This window comes from Leiobunum rupestre, chromosome 1, assembly GCF_980474605.1.
Source record: "Leiobunum rupestre chromosome 1, qqLeiRupe1.1.hap1, whole genome shotgun sequence".
Classification (NCBI taxonomy): Eukaryota; Metazoa; Arthropoda; class Arachnida; order Opiliones; family Sclerosomatidae; genus Leiobunum; species Leiobunum rupestre.
In genome coordinates, this window is record NC_143384.1 from 65,069,311 (window position 1) to 65,087,054 (window position 17,744).

Here is a 17,744-nt window from a genome sequence, read left to right on the forward strand (position 1 = left end):
TAGAACACGGCAGAGCCCGGATAGCTCAGTCGGTGGAGCGTTAGGCTTTTAACCTAACGGTCCTGGGTTCGAGCCCCAGTTCGGGCGGGTAAATGTAGCGATTTGTTATTCGTTGTCAGTTTTATAACTAACGGCAATGTAACGTCTTTTCCGCTTTGAGAAACGCTCAATTTGCTTAGTCTGGAGAACCTTAAACAAATCATTTAACGGTCCGGGGTAGAGCCGCAGCTTGAAAGTCGTTCCTTTAATTTGAACTTAAGAAACGTTCGGCCGATCTGATTAAGGATTTATTCGTGACCTTGAAAAAAAACGGAAGTTATGTAATTCGAAATCCAAAAATTAAACTATTTACCGACGTTCGTCTGGCATTGATAGAGATGACAATTGGTCACTGTCACCAACATTATTTATCGTCGGCGATAATGGAATTTTTAAAAAAAAGTTTTGTTTTCAAAAAATATTCCCGTTTTTTTCTTTTTCATAGCAACTCTTTTTCATGTTAGTTTAAACAAAAGCCAAAAGAATCGAGTTTGACTTTCTTGGGTGGTCTGATAATCAGACCCTGCTCTTAAACGCAACCCTACGACGGTTTTCCGCGGGTAATTTTGCTTGCTGCATTTCTGCCCTAAGCCGCTACGTACCTCGTTAAGAAACCTGGTTCACTTCGAGCTCCCCCAAGCGCACCATATTGACGGTAAACTTCGTGCGGACGTTAAATCTCCACAGCGTGATGATCATCAGAGTCTCCACCCTCCCACCATCCTCGAATTCCGCCTTCCAAGACGCTGGATTACAAAAGGACGCCACTCCTCCCAGTCAACGACGCTTCTCGAGTTGCGACCTTTCAATCGTTAGAACATCCCTAACGAAATATGGTTAAAATGTTATATTAACTGGAGAGAATAAATGTCCCGTCCATTACCACATTTTTCATGAAGATAGAACACGGCAGAGTCCGGATAGCTCAGTCGGTGGAGCGTTAGGCTTTTAACCTAACGGTCCTGGGTTCGAGCCCCAGTTCGGGCGGGTAAATGTAGCGATTTTTTATTCGTTGTCAGTTTTATAACTAACGGCAATGTAACGTCTTTTCCGCTTTGAGAAACGCTCAATTTGCTTAGTCTGGAGAACCTTAAACAAATCATTTAACGGTCCGGGGTAGAGCCGCAGCTTGAAAGTCGTTCCTTTAATTTGAACTTAAGAAACGTTCGGCCGATCTGATTAAGGATTTATTCGTGACCTTGAAAAAAAACGGAACTTATGTAATTCGAAATCCAAAAATTAAACTATTTACCGACGTTCGTCTAGCATTGATAGATATGACAATTGGTCACTGTCCCCAACATTATTTATCGTCGGCGATAATGGAATTTTTAAAAAAAAGTTTTGTTTTCAAAAAATATTCCTGTTTTTATCTTTTTCATAGCAACTCTTTTTCATGTTAGTTTAAACAAAAGCCAAAAGAATCGAGTTTGACTTTCTTGGGTGGTCTGATAATCAGACCCTGCTCTTAAACGCAACCCTACGACGGTTTCCCGCGGGTACTTTTGCTTGCTGCATTTCTGCCCTAAGCCGGTACGTACCTCGTTAAGAAACCTGGTTCACTTCGAGCTCCCCCGAGCGCACCATATTGACGGTAAACTTCGTGCGGACGTTAAATCTCCACAGCGTGATGATCATCAGAGTCTCCACCCTCACACCATCCTCGAATTCCGACTTCCAAGACGCTGGATTACAATAGGACGCCACTCCTCCCAGTCAACGACGCTTCTCGAGTTGCGACCTTTCAATCGTTAGAACGTCCCTAACGAAATATGGTTAAAATGTTATATTAACTGGAGAGAATAAATGTCCCGTCCATTACCACATTTTTCATGAAGATAGAATACGGCAGAGCCCGGATAGCTTAGTCGGTAGAGCGTTAGGCTTTTAACCTAACGGTCCTGGGTTCGAGCCCCAGTTCGGGCGGGTAAATGTAGCGATTTTTTATTCGTTGTCAGTTTTATAACTAACGGCAATGTAACGTCTTTTCCGCTTTGAGAAACGCTCAATTTGCTTAGTCTGGAGAACCTTAAACAAATCATTTAACGGTCCGGGGTAGAGCCGCAGCTTGAAAGTCGTTCCTTTAATTTGAACTTAAGAAACGTTCGGCCGATCTGATTAAGGATTTATTCGTGACCTTGAAAAAAAACGGAACTTATGTAATTCGAAATCCAAAAATTAAACTATTTACCGACGTTCGTCTAGCATTGATAGATATGACAATTGGTCACTGTCCCCAACATTATTTATCGTCGGCGATAATGGAATTTTTAAAAAAAAGTTTTGTTTTCAAAAAATATTCCTGTTTTTATCTTTTTCATAGCAACTCTTTTTCATGTTAGTTTAAACAAAAGCCAAAAGAATCGAGTTTGACTTTCTTGGGTGGTCTGATAATCAGACCCTGCTCTTAAACGCAACCCTACGACGGTTTTCCGCGGGTAATTTTGCTTGCTGCATTTCTGCCCTAAGCCGCTACGTACCTCGTTAAGAAACCTGGTTCACTTCGAGCTCCCCCAAGCGCACCATATTGACGGTAAACTTCGTGCGGACGTTAAATCTCCACAGCGTGATGATCATCAGAGTCTCCACCCTCCCACCATCCTCGAATTCCGCTTTCCAAGACGCTGGATTACAAAAGGACGCCACTCCTCCCAGTCAACGACGCTTCTCGAGTTGCGACCTTTCAATCGTTAGAACATCCCTAACGAAATATGGTTAAAATGTTATATTAACTGGAGAGAATAAATGTCCCGTCCATTACCACATTTTTCATGAAGATAGAACACGGCAGAGTCCGGATAGCTCAGTCGGTGGAGCGTTAGGCTTTTAACCTAACGGTCCTGGGTTCGAGCCCCAGTTCGGGCGGGTAAATGTAGCGATTTTTTATTCGTTGTCAGTTTTATAACTAACGGCAATGTAACGTCTTTTCCGCTTTGAGAAACGCTCAATTTGCTTAGTCTGGAGAACCTTAAACAAATCATTTAACGGTCCGGGGTAGAGCCGCAGCTTGAAAGTCGTTCCTTTAATTTGAACTTAAGAAACGTTCGGCCGATCTGATTAAGGATTTATTCGTGACCTTGAAAAAAAACGGAACTTATGTAATTCGAAATCCAAAAATTAAACTATTTACCGACGTTCGTCTAGCATTGATAGATATGACAATTGGTCACTGTCCCCAACATTATTTATCGTCGGCGATAATGGAATTTTTAAAAAAAAGTTTTGTTTTCAAAAAATATTCCTGTTTTTATCTTTTTCATAGCAACTCTTTTTCATGTTAGTTTAAACAAAAGCCAAAAGAATCGAGTTTGACTTTCTTGGGTGGTCTGATAATCAGACCCTGCTCTTAAACGCAACCCTACGACGGTTTCCCGCGGGTACTTTTGCTTGCTGCATTTCTGCCCTAAGCCGGTACGTACCTCGTTAAGAAACCTGGTTCACTTCGAGCTCCCCCGAGCGCACCATATTGACGGTAAACTTCGTGCGGACGTTAAATCTCCACAGCGTGATGATCATCAGAGTCTCCACCCTCACACCATCCTCGAATTCCGACTTCCAAGACGCTGGATTACAAGAGGACGCCACTCCTCCCAGTCAACGACGCTTCTCGAGTTGCGACCTTTCAATCGTTAGAACGTCCCTAACGAAATATGGTTAAAATGTTATATTAACTGGAGAGAATAAATGTCCCGTCCATTACCACATTTTTCATGAAGATAGAATACGGCAGAGCCCGGATAGCTCAGTCGGTAGAGCGTTAGGCTTTTAACCTAACGGTCCTGGGTTCGAGCCCCAGTTCGGGCGGGTAAATGTAGCGATTTTTTATTCGTTGTCAGTTTTATAACTAACGGCAATGTAACGTCTTTTCCGCTTTGAGAAACGCTCAATTTGCTTAGTCTGGAGAACCTTAAACAAATCATTTAACGGTCCGGGGTAGAGCCGCAGCTTGAAAGTCGTTCCTTTAATTTGAACTTCAGAAACGTTCGGCCGATCTGATTAAGGATTTATTAGTGACCTTGAAAAAAAACGGAACTTATGTAATTCGAAATCCAAAAATTAAACTATTTACCGACGTTCGTCTAGCATTGATAGATATGACAATTGGTCACTGTCACCAACATTATTTATCGTCGGCGATAATGGAATTTTTAAAAAAAAGTTTTGTTTTCAAAAAATATTCCTGTTTTTATCTTTTTCATAGCAACTCTTTTTCATGTTAGTTTAAACAAAAGCCAAAAGAATCGAGTTTGACTTTCTTGGGTGGTCTGATAATCAGACCCTGCTCTTAAACGCAACCCTACGACGGTTTCCCGCGGGTACTTTTGCTTGCTCCATTTCTGCCCTAAGCCGGTACGTACCTCGTTAAGAAACCTGGTTTACTTCGAGCTCCCCCGAGCGCACCATATTGACGGTAAACTTCGTGCGGACGTTAAATCTCCACAGCGTGATGATCATCAGAGTCTCCACCCTCACACCATCCTCGAATTCCGACTTCCAAGACGCTGGATTACAATAGGACGCCACTCCTCCCAGTCAACGACGCTTCTCGAGTTGCGACCTTTCAATCGTTAGAACGTCCCTAACGAAATATGGTTAAAATGTTATATTAACTGGAGAGAATAAATGTCCCGTCCATTACCACATTTTTCATGAAGATAGAATACGGCAGAGCCCGGATAGCTTAGTCGGTAGAGCGTTAGGCTTTTAACCTAACGGTCCTGGGTTCGAGCCCCAGTTCGGGCGGGTAAATGTAGCGATTTTTTATTCGTTGTCAGTTTTATAACTAACGGCAATGTAACGTCTTTTCCGCTTTGAGAAACGCTCAATTTGCTTAGTCTGGAGAACCTTAAACAAATCATTTAACGGTCCGGGGTAGAGCCGCAGCTTGAAAGTCGTTCCTTTAATTTGAACTTAAGAAACGTTCGGCCGATCTGATTAAGGATTTATTCGTGACCTTGAAAAAAAACGGAACTTATGTAATTCGAAATCCAAAAATTAAACTATTTACCGACGTTCGTCTAGCATTGATAGATATGACAATTGGTCACTGTCCCCAACATTATTTATCGTCGGCGATAATGGAATTTTTAAAAAAAAGTTTTGTTTTCAAAAAATATTCCTGTTTTTATCTTTTTCATAGCAACTCTTTTTCATGTTAGTTTAAACAAAAGCCAAAAGAATCGAGTTTGACTTTCTTGGGTGGTCTGATAATCAGACCCTGCTCTTAAACGCAACCCTACGACGGTTTCCCGCGGGTACTTTTGCTTGCTGCATTTCTGCCCTAAGCCGGTACGTACCTCGTTAAGAAACCTGGTTCACTTCGAGCTCCCCCGAGCGCACCATATTGACGGTAAACTTCGTGCGGACGTTAAATCTCCACAGCGTGATGATCATCAGAGTCTCCACCCTCACACCATCCTCGAATTCCGACTTCCAAGACGCTGGATTACAAGAGGACGCCACTCCTCCCAGTCAACGACGCTTCTCGAGTTGCGACCTTTCAATCGTTAGAACGTCCCTAACGAAATATGGTTAAAATGTTATATTAACTGGAGAGAATAAATGTCCCGTCCATTACCACATTTTTCATGAAGATAGAATACGGCAGAGCCCGGATAGCTCAGTCGGTAGAGCGTTAGGCTTTTAACCTAACGGTCCTGGGTTCGAGCCCCAGTTCGGGCGGGTAAATGTAGCGATTTTTTATTCGTTGTCAGTTTTATAACTAACGGCAATGTAACGTCTTTTCCGCTTTGAGAAACGCTCAATTTGCTTAGTCTGGAGAACCTTAAACAAATCATTTAACGGTCCGGGGTAGAGCCGCAGCTTGAAAGTCGTTCCTTTAATTTGAACTTAAGAAACGTTCGGCCGATCTGATTAAGGATTTATTCGTGACCTTGAAAAAAAACGGAACTTATGTAATTCGAAATCCAAAAATTAAACTATTTACCGACGTTCGTCTAGCATTGATAGATATGACAATTGGTCACTGTCCCCAACATTATTTATCGTCGGCGATAATGGAATTTTTAAAAAAAAGTTTTGTTTTCAAAAAATATTCCTGTTTTTATCTTTTTCATAGCAACTCTTTTTCATGTTAGTTTAAACAAAAGCCAAAAGAATCGAGTTTGACTTTCTTGGGTGGTCTGATAATCAGACCCTGCTCTTAAACGCAACCCTACGACGGTTTCCCGCGGGTACTTTTGCTTGCTGCATTTCTGCCCTAAGCCGGTACGTACCTCGTTAAGAAACCTGGTTCACTTCGAGCTCCCCCGAGCGCACCATATTGACGGTAAACTTCGTGCGGACGTTAAATCTCCACAGCGTGATGATCATCAGAGTCTCCACCCTCACACCATCCTCGAATTCCGACTTCCAAGACGCTGGATTACAAGAGGACGCCACTCCTCCCAGTCAACGACGCTTCTCGAGTTGCGACCTTTCAATCGTTAGAACGTCCCTAACGAAATATGGTTAAAATGTTATATTAACTGGAGAGAATAAATGTCCCGTCCATTACCACATTTTTCATGAAGATAGAATACGGCAGAGCCCGGATAGCTCAGTCGGTAGAGCGTTAGGCTTTTAACCTAACGGTCCTGGGTTCGAGCCCCAGTTCGGGCGGGTAAATGTAGCGATTTTTTATTCGTTGTCAGTTTTATAACTAACGGCAATGTAACGTCTTTTCCGCTTTGAGAAACGCTCAATTTGCTTAGTCTGGAGAACCTTAAACAAATCATTTAACGGTCCGGGGTAGAGCCGCAGCTTGAAAGTCGTTCCTTTAATTTGAACTTAAGAAACGTTCGGCCGATCTGATTAAGGATTTATTCGTGACCTTGAAAAAAAACGGAACTTATGTAATTCGAAATCCAAAAATTAAACTATTTACCGACGTTCGTCTAGCATTGATAGATATGACAATTGGTCACTGTCCCCAACATTATTTATCGTCGGCGATAATGGAATTTTTAAAAAAAAGTTTTGTTTTCAAAAAATATTCCTGTTTTTATCTTTTTCATAGCAACTCTTTTTCATGTTAGTTTAAACAAAAGCCAAAAGAATCGAGTTTGACTTTCTTGGGTGGTCTGATAATCAGACCCTGCTCTTAAACGCAACCCTACGACGGTTTCCCGCGGGTACTTTTGCTTGCTGCATTTCTGCCCTAAGCCGGTACGTACCTCGTTAAGAAACCTGGTTCACTTCGAGCTCCCCCGAGCGCACCATATTGACGGTAAACTTCGTGCGGACGTTAAATCTCCACAGCGTGATGATCATCAGAGTCTCCACCCTCACACCATCCTCGAATTCCGACTTCCAAGACGCTGGATTACAAGAGGACGCCACTCCTCCCAGTCAACGACGCTTCTCGAGTTGCGACCTTTCAATCGTTAGAACGTCCCTAACGAAATATGGTTAAAATGTTATATTAACTGGAGAGAATAAATGTCCCGTCCATTACCACATTTTTCATGAAGATAGAATACGGCAGAGCCCGGATAGCTCAGTCGGTAGAGCGTTAGGCTTTTAACCTAACGGTCCTGGGTTCGAGCCCCAGTTCGGGCGGGTAAATGTAGCGATTTTTTATTCGTTGTCAGTTTTATAACTAACGGCAATGTAACGTCTTTTCCGCTTTGAGAAACGCTCAATTTGCTTAGTCTGGAGAACCTTAAACAAATCATTTAACGGTCCGGGGTAGAGCCGCAGCTTGAAAGTCGTTCCTTTAATTTGAACTTAAGAAACGTTCGGCCGATCTGATTAAGGATTTATTCGTGACCTTGAAAAAAAACGGAACTTATGTAATTCGAAATCCAAAAATTAAACTATTTACCGACGTTCGTCTAGCATTGATAGATATGACAATTGGTCACTGTCACCAACATTATTTATCGTCGGCGATAATGGAATTTTTAAAAAAAAGTTTTGTTTTCAAAAAATATTCCTGTTTTTATCTTTTTCATAGCAACTCTTTTTCATGTTAGTTTAAACAAAAGCCAAAAGAATCGAGTTTGACTTTCTTGGGTGGTCTGATAATCAGACCCTGCTCTTAAACGCAACCCTACGACGGTTTCCCGCGGGTACTTATGCTTGCTCCATTTCTGCCCTAAGCCGGTACGTACCTCGTTAAGAAACCTGGTTCACTTCGAGCTCCCCCGAGCGCACCATATTGACGGTAAACTTCGTGCGGACGTTAAATCTCCACAGCGTGATGATCATCAGAGTCTCCACCCTCACACCATCCTCGAATTCCGACTTCCAAGACGCTGGATTACAAGAGGACGCCACTCCTCCCAGTCAACGACGCTTCTCGAGTTGCGACCTTTCAATCGTTAGAACGTCCCTAACGAAATATGGTTAAAATGTTATATTAACTGGAGAGAATAAATGTCCCGTCCATTACCACATTTTTCATGAAGATAGAATACGGCAGAGCCCGGATAGCTCAGTCGGTAGAGCGTTAGGCTTTTAACCTAACGGTCCTGGGTTCGAGCCCCAGTTCGGGCGGGTAAATGTAGCGATTTTTTATTCGTTGTCAGTTTTATAACTAACGGCAATGTAACGTCTTTTCCGCTTTGAGAAACGCTCAATTTGCTTAGTCTGGAGAACCTTAAACAAATCATTTAACGGTCCGGGGTAGAGCCGCAGCTTGAAAGTCGTTCCTTTAATTTGAACTTAAGAAACGTTCGGCCGATCTGATTAAGGATTTATTCGTGACCTTGAAAAAAAACGGAACTTATGTAATTCGAAATCCAAAAATTAAACTATTTACCGACGTTCGTCTAGCATTGATAGATATGACAATTGGTCACTGTCACCAACATTATTTATCGTCGGCGATAATGGAATTTTTAAAAAAAAGTTTTGTTTTCAAAAAATATTCCTGTTTTTATCTTTTTCATAGCAACTCTTTTTCATGTTAGTTTAAACAAAAGCCAAAAGAATCGAGTTTGACTTTCTTGGGTGGTCTGATAATCAGACCCTGCTCTTAAACGCAACCCTACGACGGTTTCCCGCGGGTACTTTTGCTTGCTCCATTTCTGCCCTAAGCCGGTACGTACCTCGTTAAGAAACCTGGTTCACTTCGAGCTCCCCCGAGCGCACCATATTGACGGTAAACTTCGTGCGGACGTTAAATCTCCACAGCGTGATGATCATCAGAGTCTCCACCCTCACACCATCCTCGAATTCCGACTTCCAAGACGCTGGATTACAAGAGGACGCCACTCCTCCCAGTCAACGACGCTTCTCGAGTTGCGACCTTCCAATCGTTAGAACGTCCCTAACGAAATATGGTTAAAATGTTATATTAACTGGAGAGAATAAATGTCCCGTCCATTACCACATTTTTCATGAAGATAGAATACGGCAGAGCCCGGATAGCTCAGTCGGTAGAGCGTTAGGCTTTTAACCTAACGGTCCTGGGTTCGAGCCCCAGTTCGGGCGGGTAAATGTAGCGATTTTTTATTCGTTGTCAGTTTTATAACTAACGGCAATGTAACGTCTTTTCCGCTTTGAGAAACGCTCAATTTGCTTAGTCTGGAGAACCTTAAACAAATCATTTAACGGTCCGGGGTAGAGCCGCAGCTTGAAAGTCGTTCCTTTAATTTGAACTTAAGAAACGTTCGGCCGATCTGATTAAGGATTTATTCGTGACCTTGAAAAAAAACGGAACTTATGTAATTCGAAATCCAAAAATTAAACTATTTACCGACGTTCGTCTAGCATTGATAGATATGACAATTGGTCACTGTCACCAACATTATTTATCGTCGGCGATAATGGAATTTTTTAAAAAAAGTTTTGTTTTCAAAAAATATTCCTGTTTTTATCTTTTCCATAGCAACTCTTTTTCATGTTAGTTTAAACAAAAGCCAAAAGAATCGATTTTGACTTTCTTGGGTGGTCTGATAATCAGACCCTGCTCTTAAACGCAACCCTACGACGGTTTTCCGCGGGTACTTTTGCTTGCTGCATTTCTGCCCTAAGCCGGTACGTACCTCGTTAAGAAACCTGGTTCACTTCGAGCTCCCCCGAGCGCACCATATTGACGGTAAACTTCGTGCGGACGTTAAATCTCCACAGCGTGATGATCATCAGAGTCTCCACCCTCACACCATCCTCGAATTCCGACTTCCAAGACGCTGGATTACAAGAGGACGCCACTCCTCCCAGTCAACGACGCTTCTCGAGTTGCGACCTTTCAATCGTTAGAACGTCCCTAACGAAATATGGTTAAAATGTTATATTAACTGGAGAGAATAAATGTCCCGTCCATTACCACATTTTTCATGAAGATAGAATACGGCAGAGCCCGGATAGCTCAGTCGGTAGAGCGTTAGGCTTTTAACCTAACGGTCCTGGGTTCGAGCCCCAGTTCGGGCGGGTAAATGTAGCGATTTTTTATTCGTTGTCAGTTTTATAACTAACGGCAATGTAACGGCTTTTCCGCTTTGAGAAACGCTCAATTTGCTTAGTCTGGAGAACCTTAAACAAATCATTTAACGGTCCGGGGTAGAGCCGCAGCTTGAAAGTCGTTCCTTTAATTTGATCTTAAGAAACGTTCGGCCGATCTTATTAAGGATTTATTCGTGACCTTGAAAAAAACGGAAGTTATGTAATTCGAAATCCAAAAATTAAACTATTTACCGACGTTCGTCTGGCATTGATAGAGATGACAATTGGTCACTGTCACCAACATTATTTATCGTCGGCGATAATGGAATTTTTTAAAAAAAAGTTTTGTTTTCAAAAAATATTCCTGTTTTTTTCTTTTTCATAGCAACTCTTTTTCATGTTAGTTTAAACAAAAGCCAAAAGAATCGAGTTTGACTTTCTTGGGTGGTCTGATAATCAGACCCTGCTCTTAAACGCAACCCTTCGACGGTTTTCCGCGGGTACTTTTGCTTGTTGCATTTCTGCCCTAAGCCGCTACGTACCTCGTTAAGAAACCTGGTTCACTTCGAGCTCCCCCGAGCGCACCATATTGACGGTAAATTTCGTGCGGACGTTAAATCTCCACAGCGTGATGATCATCAGAGTCTCCACCCTCACACCATCCTCGAATTCCGACTTCCAAGACGCTGGATTACAAGAGGACGCCACTCCTCCCAGTCAACGACGCTTCTCGAGTTGCGACCTTTCAATCGTTAGAACGTCCCTAACGAAATATGGTTAAAATGTTATATTAACTGGAGAGAATAAATGTCCCGTCCATTACCACATTTTTTCATGAAGATAGAATACGGCAGAGCCCGGATAGCTCAGTCGGTAGAGCGTTAGGCTTTTAACCTAACGGTCCTGGGTTCGAGCCCCAGTTCGGGTGGGTAAATGTAGCGATTTTTTATTCGTTGTCAGTTTTATAACTTACGGCAATGTAACGTCTTTTCCGCTTTGAGAAACGCTCAATTTGCTTAGTCTGGAGAACCTTAAACAAATCATTTAACGGTCCGGGGTAGAGCCTCAGCTTGAAAGCCGTTCCTTTAATTTGAACTTAAGAAACGTTCGGCCGATCTGATTAAGGATATATTCGTGACCTTGAAAAAAAACGGAAGTTATGTAATTCGAAATCCAAAAATTAAACTATTTACCGACGTTCGTCTGGCATTGATAGAGATGACAATTGGTCACTGTCACCAACATTATTTATCGTCGGCGATAATGGAATTTTTTAAAAAAAAGTTTTGTTTTCAAAAAATATTCCCGTTTTTTTTCCTTTTCATAGCAACTCTTTTTCATGTTAGTTTAAACAAAAGCCAAAAGAATCGAGTTTGACTTTCTTGGGTGGTCTGATAATCAGACCCTGCTCTTAAACGCAACCCTACGACGGTTTTCCGCGGGTACTTTTGCTTGCTGCATTTCTGCCCTAAGCCGCTACGTACCTCGTTAAGAAACCTGGTTAACTTCGAGCTCCCCCGAGCGCACCATATTGACGGTAAACTTCGTGCGGACGTTAAATCTCCACAGCGTGATGATCATCAGAGTCTCCACCCTCACACCATCCTCGAATTCCGACTTCCAAGACGCTGGATTACAAGAGGACGCCACTCCTCCCAGTCAACGACGCTTCTCGAGTTGCGACCTTTCAATCGTTAGAACGTCCCTAACGAAATATGGTTAAAATGTTATATTAACTGGAGAGAATAAATGTCCCGTCCATTACCACATTTTTCATGAAGATAGAATACGGCAGAGCCCGGATAGCTCAGTCGGTAGAGCGTTAGGCTTTTAACCTAACGGTCCTGGGTTCGAGCCCCAGTTCGGGCGGGTAAATGTAGCGATTTTTTATTCGTTGTCAGTTTTATAACTAACGGCAATGTAACGTCTTTTCCGCTTTGAGAAACGCTCAATTTGCTTAGTCTGGAGAACCTTAAACAAATCATTTAACGGTCCGGGGTAGAGCCGCAGCTTGAAAGTCGTTCCTTTAATTTGATCTTAAGAAACGTTCGGCCGATCTTATTAAGGATTTATTCGTGACCTTGAAAAAAACGAAAGTTATGTAATTCGAAATCCAAAAATTAAACTATTTACCGACGTTCGTCTGGCATTGATAGAGATGACAATTGGTCACTGTCACCAACATTATTTATCGTCGGCGATAATGGAATTTTTTAAAAAAAGTTTTGTTTTCAAAAAATATTCCGGTTTTTTTCTTTTTCATAGCAACTCTTTTTCATGTTAGTTTAAACAAAAGCCAAAAGAATCGAGTTTGACTTTCTTGGGTGGTCTGATAATCAGACCCTGCTCTTAAACGCAACCCTACGACGGTTTTCCGCGGGTACTTTTGCTTGCTGCATTTCTGCCCTAAGCCGCTACGTACCTCGTTAAGAAACCTGGTTAACTTCGAGCTCCCCCGAGCGCACCATATTGACGGTAAATTTCGTGCGGACGTTAAATCTCCACAACGTGATGATCATCAGAGTCTCCACCCTCACACCATCCTCGAATTCCGACTTCCAAGACGCTGGATTACAAGAGGACGCCACTCCTCCCAGTCAACGACGCTTCTCGAGTTGCGACCTTTCAATCGTTAGAACGTCCCTAACGAAATATGGTTAAAATATTATATTAACTGGAGATAATAAATGTCCCGTCCATTACCACATTTTTCATGAAGATAGAATACGGCAGAGCCCGGATAGCTCAGTCGGTAGAGCGTTAGGCTTTTAACCTAACGGTCCTGGGTTCGAGCCCCAGTTCGGGCGGGTAAATGTAGCGATTTTTTATTCGTTGTCAGTTTTATAACTAACGGCAATGTAACGTCTTTTCCGCTTTGAGAAACGCTCAATTTGCTTAGTCTGGAGAACCTTAAACAAATCATTTAACGGTCTGGGGTAGAGCCTCAGCTTGAAAGCCGTTCCTTTAATTTGAACTTAAGAAACGTTCGGCCGATCTGATTAAGGATATATTCGTGACCTTGAAAAAAAACGGAAGTTATGTAATTCGAAATCCAAAAATTAAACTATTTACCGACGTTCGTCTGGCATTGATAGAGATGACAATTGGTCACTGTCACCAACATTATTTATCGTCGGCGATAATGGAATTTTTTAAAAAAAGTTTTGTTTTCAAAAAATATTCCGGTTTTTTTCTTTTTCATAGCAACTCTTTTTCATGTTAGTTTAAACAAAAGCCAAAAGAATCGAGTTTGACTTTCTTGGGTGGTCTGATAATCAGACCCTGCTCTTAAACGCAACCCTACGACGGTTTTCCGCGGGTACTTTTGCTTGCTGCATTTCTGCCCTAAGCCGCTACGTACCTCGTTAAGAAACCTGGTTAACTTCGAGCTCCCCCGAGCGCACCATATTGACGGTAAATTTCGTGCGGACGTTAAATCTCCACAACGTGATGATCATCAGAGTCTCCACCCTCACACCATCCTCGAATTCCGACTTCCAAGACGCTGGATTACAAGAGGACGCCACTCCTCCCAGTCAACGACGCTTCTCGAGTTGCGACCTTTCAATCGTTAGAACGTCCCTAACGAAATATGGTTAAAATATTATATTAACTGGAGATAATAAATGTCCCGTCCATTACCACATTTTTCATGAAGATAGAATACGGCAGAGCCCGGATAGCTCAGTCGGTAGAGCGTTAGGCTTTTAACCTAACGGTCCTGGGTTCGAGCCCCAGTTCGGGCGGGTAAATGTAGCGATTTTTTATTCGTTGTCAGTTTTATAACTAACGGCAATGTAACGTCTTTTCCGCTTTGAGAAACGCTCAATTTGCTTAGTCTGGAGAACCTTAAACAAATCATTTAACGGTCTGGGGTAGAGCCTCAGCTTGAAAGCCGTTCCTTTAATTTGAACTTAAGAAACGTTCGGCCGATCTGATTAAGGATATATTCGTGACCTTGAAAAAAAACGGAAGTTATGTAATTCGAAATCCAAAAATTAAACTATTTACCGACGTTCGTCTGGCATTGATAGAGATGACAATTGGTCACTGTCACCAACATTATTTATCGTCGGCGATAATGGAATTTTTTAAAAAAAAGTTTTGTTTTCAAAAAATATTCCCGTTTTTTTTCCTTTTCATAGCAACTCTTTTTCATGTTAGTTTAAACAAAAGCCAAAAGAATCGAGTTTGACTTTCTTGGGTGGTCTGATAATCAGACCCTGCTCTTAAACGCAACCCTACGACGGTTTTCCGCGGGTACTTTTGCTTGCTGCATTTCTGCCCTAAGCCGCTACGTACCTCGTTAAGAAACCTGGTTCACTTCGAGCTCCCCCGAGCGCACCATATTGACGGTAAACTTCGTGCGGACGTTAAATCTCCACAGCGTGATGATCATCAGAGTCTCCACCCTCACACCATCCTCGAATTCCGACTTCCAAGACGCTGGATTACAAGAGGACGCCACTCCTCCCAGTCAACGACGCTTCTCGAGTTGCGACCTTTCAATCGTTAGAACGTCCCTAACGAAATATGGTTAAAATGTTATATTAACTGGAGAGAATAAATGTCCCGTCCATTACCACATTTTTCATGAAGATAGAATACGGCAGAGCCCGGATAGCTCAGTCGGTAGAGCGTTAGGCTTTTAACCTAACGGTCCTGGGTTCGAGCCCCAGTTCGGGCGGGTAAATGTAGCGATTTTTTATTCGTTGTCAGTTTTATAACTAACGGCAATGTAACGTCTTTTCCGCTTTGAGAAACGCTCAATTTGCTTAGTCTGGAGAACCTTAAACAAATCATTTAACGGTCCGGGGTAGAGCCGCAGCTTGAAAGTCGTTCCTTTAATTTGATCTTAAGAAACGTTCGGCCGATCTTATTAAGGATTTATTCGTGACCTTGAAAAAAACGGAAGTTATGTAATTCGAAATCCAAAAATTAAACTATTTACCGACGTTCGTCTGGCATTGATAGAGATGACAATTGGTCACTGTCACCAACATTATTTATCGTCGGCGATAATGGAATTTTTTAAAAAAAGTTTTGTTTTCAAAAAATATTCCGGTTTTTTTCTTTTTCATAGCAACTCTTTTTCATGTTAGTTTAAACAAAAGCCAAAAGAATCGAGTTTGACTTTCTTGGGTGGTCTGATAATCAGACCCTGCTCTTAAACGCAACCCTACGACGGTTTTCCGCGGGTACTTTTGCTTGCTGCATTTCTGCCCTAAGCCGCTACGTACCTCGTTAAGAAACCTGGTTCACTTCGAGCTCCCCCGAGCGCACCATATTGACGGTAAACTTCGTGCGGACGTTAAATCTCCACAGCGTGATGATCATCAGAGTCTCCACCCTCACACCATACTCGAATTCCGACTTCCAAGACGCTGGATTACAAGAGGACGCCACTCCTCCCAGTCAACGACGCTTCTCGAGTTGCGACCTTTCAATCGTTAGAACGTCCCTAACGAAATATGGTTAAAATGTTATATTAACTGGAGAGAATAAATGTCCCGTCCATTACCACATTTTTCATGAAGATAGAATACGGCAGAGCCCGGATAGCTCAGTCGGTAGAGTCTCGTTTGCTTTTTCGTCGGGAACGGTTGTCTTTTTTACGCTCTCGTTCTCGGTGTTTTCTTGCGGCGGTACGTACCACTTTAGCGGTTTTCTACCGTGTTTTCTTTTTCCCTTTCTCGTTGTTTTCATTTTTCGTGTTTGGATTTTATTTTTCTTCTTACGGTTGTCCCCGATTTCGGGAGGCCGCCACTATGGAGGCGCTAAAGCGTAGCGTCTTTGTGGTTGTCGAGTCATTGACTCCGGGTATTACTAAGGAGATTATTGCAGTATCGGTTAAAATGGTTTTCGGAATTGATGCTATTTCATCGGTTGTCCCTGGTGTAGGTGGTTTTTTTGTTTGTTTTTTTACTGAAGCGGACGCGGAAGAATGTATTAAGTCGGGGTTGATGGTCGGCGGCGTTTTACGGGCGGTCGAAAGTGTATCGGCGCGATCTGTTATTTTGAAGTTTCTCGAAGTGCCGGAGTTTGTCACGGACGACGCTATTTGCGTTAAACTAGAAGCTTACGGGTGTGAACTTAAAGGCGCTTTCGTGTGGGTAAAGTCCGATGGCTTGTACTACGGGGAGCGTAACGTTCGCGTCACGTTGCCTCAAGGTGTATCTTCGCTGCCTTACAGTTTAAAGGTATTGGATGTTATGGGTCGTGAAAACGTTTATCGCGTTCGCCACGAAGCACAGACCCGGGTTTGCAACGGTTGTCTCCATTCTGGACACCTCTATCAAGATTGTCCCAACAATATCTGTCGTCGCTGTGGTCATGGTGGTCATTTGGCCAGGTCATGCCCTGGGCAGGGTACTGCCGCCTCAAAGATGGAAGAGCGTCGACGCGATATTTCCGGTTCCCGCAATGAAGTCGCCGACAAAGAACAAAGGACGGAGGATCCCGCAATTGTACGACCTGCTGGGTCTGATATGTCAAAGCGGAAACCAGAAGGTGACATCGACATGGCTGATGCTGATTTAGACGACTCGCTTTTTGCCAACCGCCTTTCCAAGGTTGCGGTGGGCAGTGGGAAGCATTCCCTCCCCACTTCGAGTTCAGATTTGGATCCCGCCAAACGTCAACTACCTTTCAACCAACCTGGGTTCCAGTTTCCGTCGCTCGAGGCAGCTCGGAACGCGAGTCTTCCTCCGTCTACTACTGCACCGTCTCCGGGAGCTGCTTTGTCGTCGTCTTTCTTCCAACCTCCAAACGCTCATGGTTCTCCGGGTAATTTCTCTTAATATCAATGGTCTACGTGATGTCAATAAGATGAAAGAACTAGTGGAATATGTAAAAACATTTGACATTATTTTTTTACAAGAAACTCATTGGGATTCGTCTCATGTTGCGCTTTTTAAAAATATGTATTTCGGTAAATGTTTTTTATCTAACGATGACGCTACGGGGTTTTGCGGGGTATCAATTTTAATTAATCCGAAACTCGATTTTAAAACTGCAAATGTTTTTCATATTGTTCGGGGTCGTAGTTTATTAGTTTCGGCTGAAATATCCGGTGATCTATTTCATTTTTTAAATGTGTACGCGCCTAATTCGGCGACTGACCGTGAGTTGTTCTTTGAAGTCATCGCATCTAACTGTCCTACCGGCCGTTTAATTTTAGGCGGCGATTTTAACGATATTTGTCATAGCCTATGGGACCGCCTTCCTGCTAGTTGTAGACCTAACGAGTCACAATTTACGGCCCTTCATAGACTTGCCGCCAAATTACATGTTACTGACACTTTTCGACTCAAAAA

At 42.7% G+C, this 17,744-nt stretch overlaps 32 non-coding genes across 32 annotated transcripts; 15 read left to right on the forward strand and 17 right to left on the reverse strand.

Moving 5' to 3' along the window:
- Positions 1-14: 14 nt before the first annotated feature.
- On the forward strand, positions 15-87 carry TRNAK-UUU (transfer RNA lysine (anticodon UUU)). The gene has a single exon. It is a non-coding gene; the product is annotated as a tRNA-Lys (tRNA).
- A 431-nt stretch (positions 88-518) lies between these two features.
- LOC149965012 (signal recognition particle RNA) lies at positions 519-817 on the reverse strand. The gene has a single exon (XR_016473143.1).
- Positions 818-1,457: 640 nt separating this feature from the next.
- LOC149965013 (signal recognition particle RNA) lies at positions 1,458-1,756 on the reverse strand. Its single transcript, XR_016473828.1, has one exon.
- A 136-nt stretch (positions 1,757-1,892) lies between these two features.
- Positions 1,893-1,965, forward strand: TRNAK-UUU (transfer RNA lysine (anticodon UUU)). Its single transcript has one exon. It is a non-coding gene; the product is annotated as a tRNA-Lys (tRNA).
- A 431-nt stretch (positions 1,966-2,396) lies between these two features.
- Positions 2,397-2,695, reverse strand: LOC149965015 (signal recognition particle RNA). The gene has a single exon (XR_016473240.1).
- A 640-nt stretch (positions 2,696-3,335) lies between these two features.
- LOC149965016 (signal recognition particle RNA) lies at positions 3,336-3,634 on the reverse strand. The gene has a single exon (XR_016473244.1).
- Positions 3,635-3,770: 136 nt separating this feature from the next.
- TRNAK-UUU (transfer RNA lysine (anticodon UUU)) lies at positions 3,771-3,843 on the forward strand. Its single transcript has one exon. It is a non-coding gene; the product is annotated as a tRNA-Lys (tRNA).
- Positions 3,844-4,274: 431 nt separating this feature from the next.
- LOC149965018 (signal recognition particle RNA) lies at positions 4,275-4,573 on the reverse strand. The gene has a single exon (XR_016473100.1).
- A 136-nt stretch (positions 4,574-4,709) lies between these two features.
- On the forward strand, positions 4,710-4,782 carry TRNAK-UUU (transfer RNA lysine (anticodon UUU)). Its single transcript has one exon. It is a non-coding gene; the product is annotated as a tRNA-Lys (tRNA).
- Positions 4,783-5,213: 431 nt separating this feature from the next.
- On the reverse strand, positions 5,214-5,512 carry LOC149965020 (signal recognition particle RNA). The gene has a single exon (XR_016473256.1).
- Positions 5,513-5,648: 136 nt separating this feature from the next.
- On the forward strand, positions 5,649-5,721 carry TRNAK-UUU (transfer RNA lysine (anticodon UUU)). Its single transcript has one exon. It is a non-coding gene; the product is annotated as a tRNA-Lys (tRNA).
- Positions 5,722-6,152: 431 nt separating this feature from the next.
- Positions 6,153-6,451, reverse strand: LOC149965022 (signal recognition particle RNA). The gene has a single exon (XR_016473268.1).
- A 136-nt stretch (positions 6,452-6,587) lies between these two features.
- On the forward strand, positions 6,588-6,660 carry TRNAK-UUU (transfer RNA lysine (anticodon UUU)). The gene has a single exon. It is a non-coding gene; the product is annotated as a tRNA-Lys (tRNA).
- Positions 6,661-7,091: 431 nt separating this feature from the next.
- Positions 7,092-7,390, reverse strand: LOC149965024 (signal recognition particle RNA). The gene has a single exon (XR_016473292.1).
- Positions 7,391-7,526: 136 nt separating this feature from the next.
- TRNAK-UUU (transfer RNA lysine (anticodon UUU)) lies at positions 7,527-7,599 on the forward strand. The gene has a single exon. It is a non-coding gene; the product is annotated as a tRNA-Lys (tRNA).
- A 431-nt stretch (positions 7,600-8,030) lies between these two features.
- Positions 8,031-8,329, reverse strand: LOC149965026 (signal recognition particle RNA). Its single transcript, XR_016474131.1, has one exon.
- Positions 8,330-8,465: 136 nt separating this feature from the next.
- TRNAK-UUU (transfer RNA lysine (anticodon UUU)) lies at positions 8,466-8,538 on the forward strand. Its single transcript has one exon. It is a non-coding gene; the product is annotated as a tRNA-Lys (tRNA).
- Positions 8,539-8,969: 431 nt separating this feature from the next.
- Positions 8,970-9,268, reverse strand: LOC149965028 (signal recognition particle RNA). Its single transcript, XR_016473619.1, has one exon.
- A 136-nt stretch (positions 9,269-9,404) lies between these two features.
- On the forward strand, positions 9,405-9,477 carry TRNAK-UUU (transfer RNA lysine (anticodon UUU)). The gene has a single exon. It is a non-coding gene; the product is annotated as a tRNA-Lys (tRNA).
- A 431-nt stretch (positions 9,478-9,908) lies between these two features.
- Positions 9,909-10,207, reverse strand: LOC149965030 (signal recognition particle RNA). Its single transcript, XR_016473356.1, has one exon.
- Positions 10,208-10,343: 136 nt separating this feature from the next.
- On the forward strand, positions 10,344-10,416 carry TRNAK-UUU (transfer RNA lysine (anticodon UUU)). The gene has a single exon. It is a non-coding gene; the product is annotated as a tRNA-Lys (tRNA).
- A 431-nt stretch (positions 10,417-10,847) lies between these two features.
- Positions 10,848-11,146, reverse strand: LOC149965032 (signal recognition particle RNA). The gene has a single exon (XR_016473115.1).
- A 137-nt stretch (positions 11,147-11,283) lies between these two features.
- Positions 11,284-11,356, forward strand: TRNAK-UUU (transfer RNA lysine (anticodon UUU)). Its single transcript has one exon. It is a non-coding gene; the product is annotated as a tRNA-Lys (tRNA).
- A 433-nt stretch (positions 11,357-11,789) lies between these two features.
- On the reverse strand, positions 11,790-12,088 carry LOC149965034 (signal recognition particle RNA). Its single transcript, XR_016473608.1, has one exon.
- Positions 12,089-12,224: 136 nt separating this feature from the next.
- On the forward strand, positions 12,225-12,297 carry TRNAK-UUU (transfer RNA lysine (anticodon UUU)). The gene has a single exon. It is a non-coding gene; the product is annotated as a tRNA-Lys (tRNA).
- A 430-nt stretch (positions 12,298-12,727) lies between these two features.
- LOC149965036 (signal recognition particle RNA) lies at positions 12,728-13,026 on the reverse strand. The gene has a single exon (XR_016474819.1).
- Positions 13,027-13,162: 136 nt separating this feature from the next.
- TRNAK-UUU (transfer RNA lysine (anticodon UUU)) lies at positions 13,163-13,235 on the forward strand. Its single transcript has one exon. It is a non-coding gene; the product is annotated as a tRNA-Lys (tRNA).
- Positions 13,236-13,666: 431 nt separating this feature from the next.
- LOC149965038 (signal recognition particle RNA) lies at positions 13,667-13,965 on the reverse strand. Its single transcript, XR_016474830.1, has one exon.
- Positions 13,966-14,101: 136 nt separating this feature from the next.
- On the forward strand, positions 14,102-14,174 carry TRNAK-UUU (transfer RNA lysine (anticodon UUU)). Its single transcript has one exon. It is a non-coding gene; the product is annotated as a tRNA-Lys (tRNA).
- A 433-nt stretch (positions 14,175-14,607) lies between these two features.
- On the reverse strand, positions 14,608-14,906 carry LOC149965040 (signal recognition particle RNA). The gene has a single exon (XR_016473455.1).
- Positions 14,907-15,042: 136 nt separating this feature from the next.
- On the forward strand, positions 15,043-15,115 carry TRNAK-UUU (transfer RNA lysine (anticodon UUU)). The gene has a single exon. It is a non-coding gene; the product is annotated as a tRNA-Lys (tRNA).
- Positions 15,116-15,545: 430 nt separating this feature from the next.
- LOC149965042 (signal recognition particle RNA) lies at positions 15,546-15,844 on the reverse strand. The gene has a single exon (XR_016473569.1).
- Between the last annotated feature and the right edge of the window lie 1,900 nt (positions 15,845-17,744).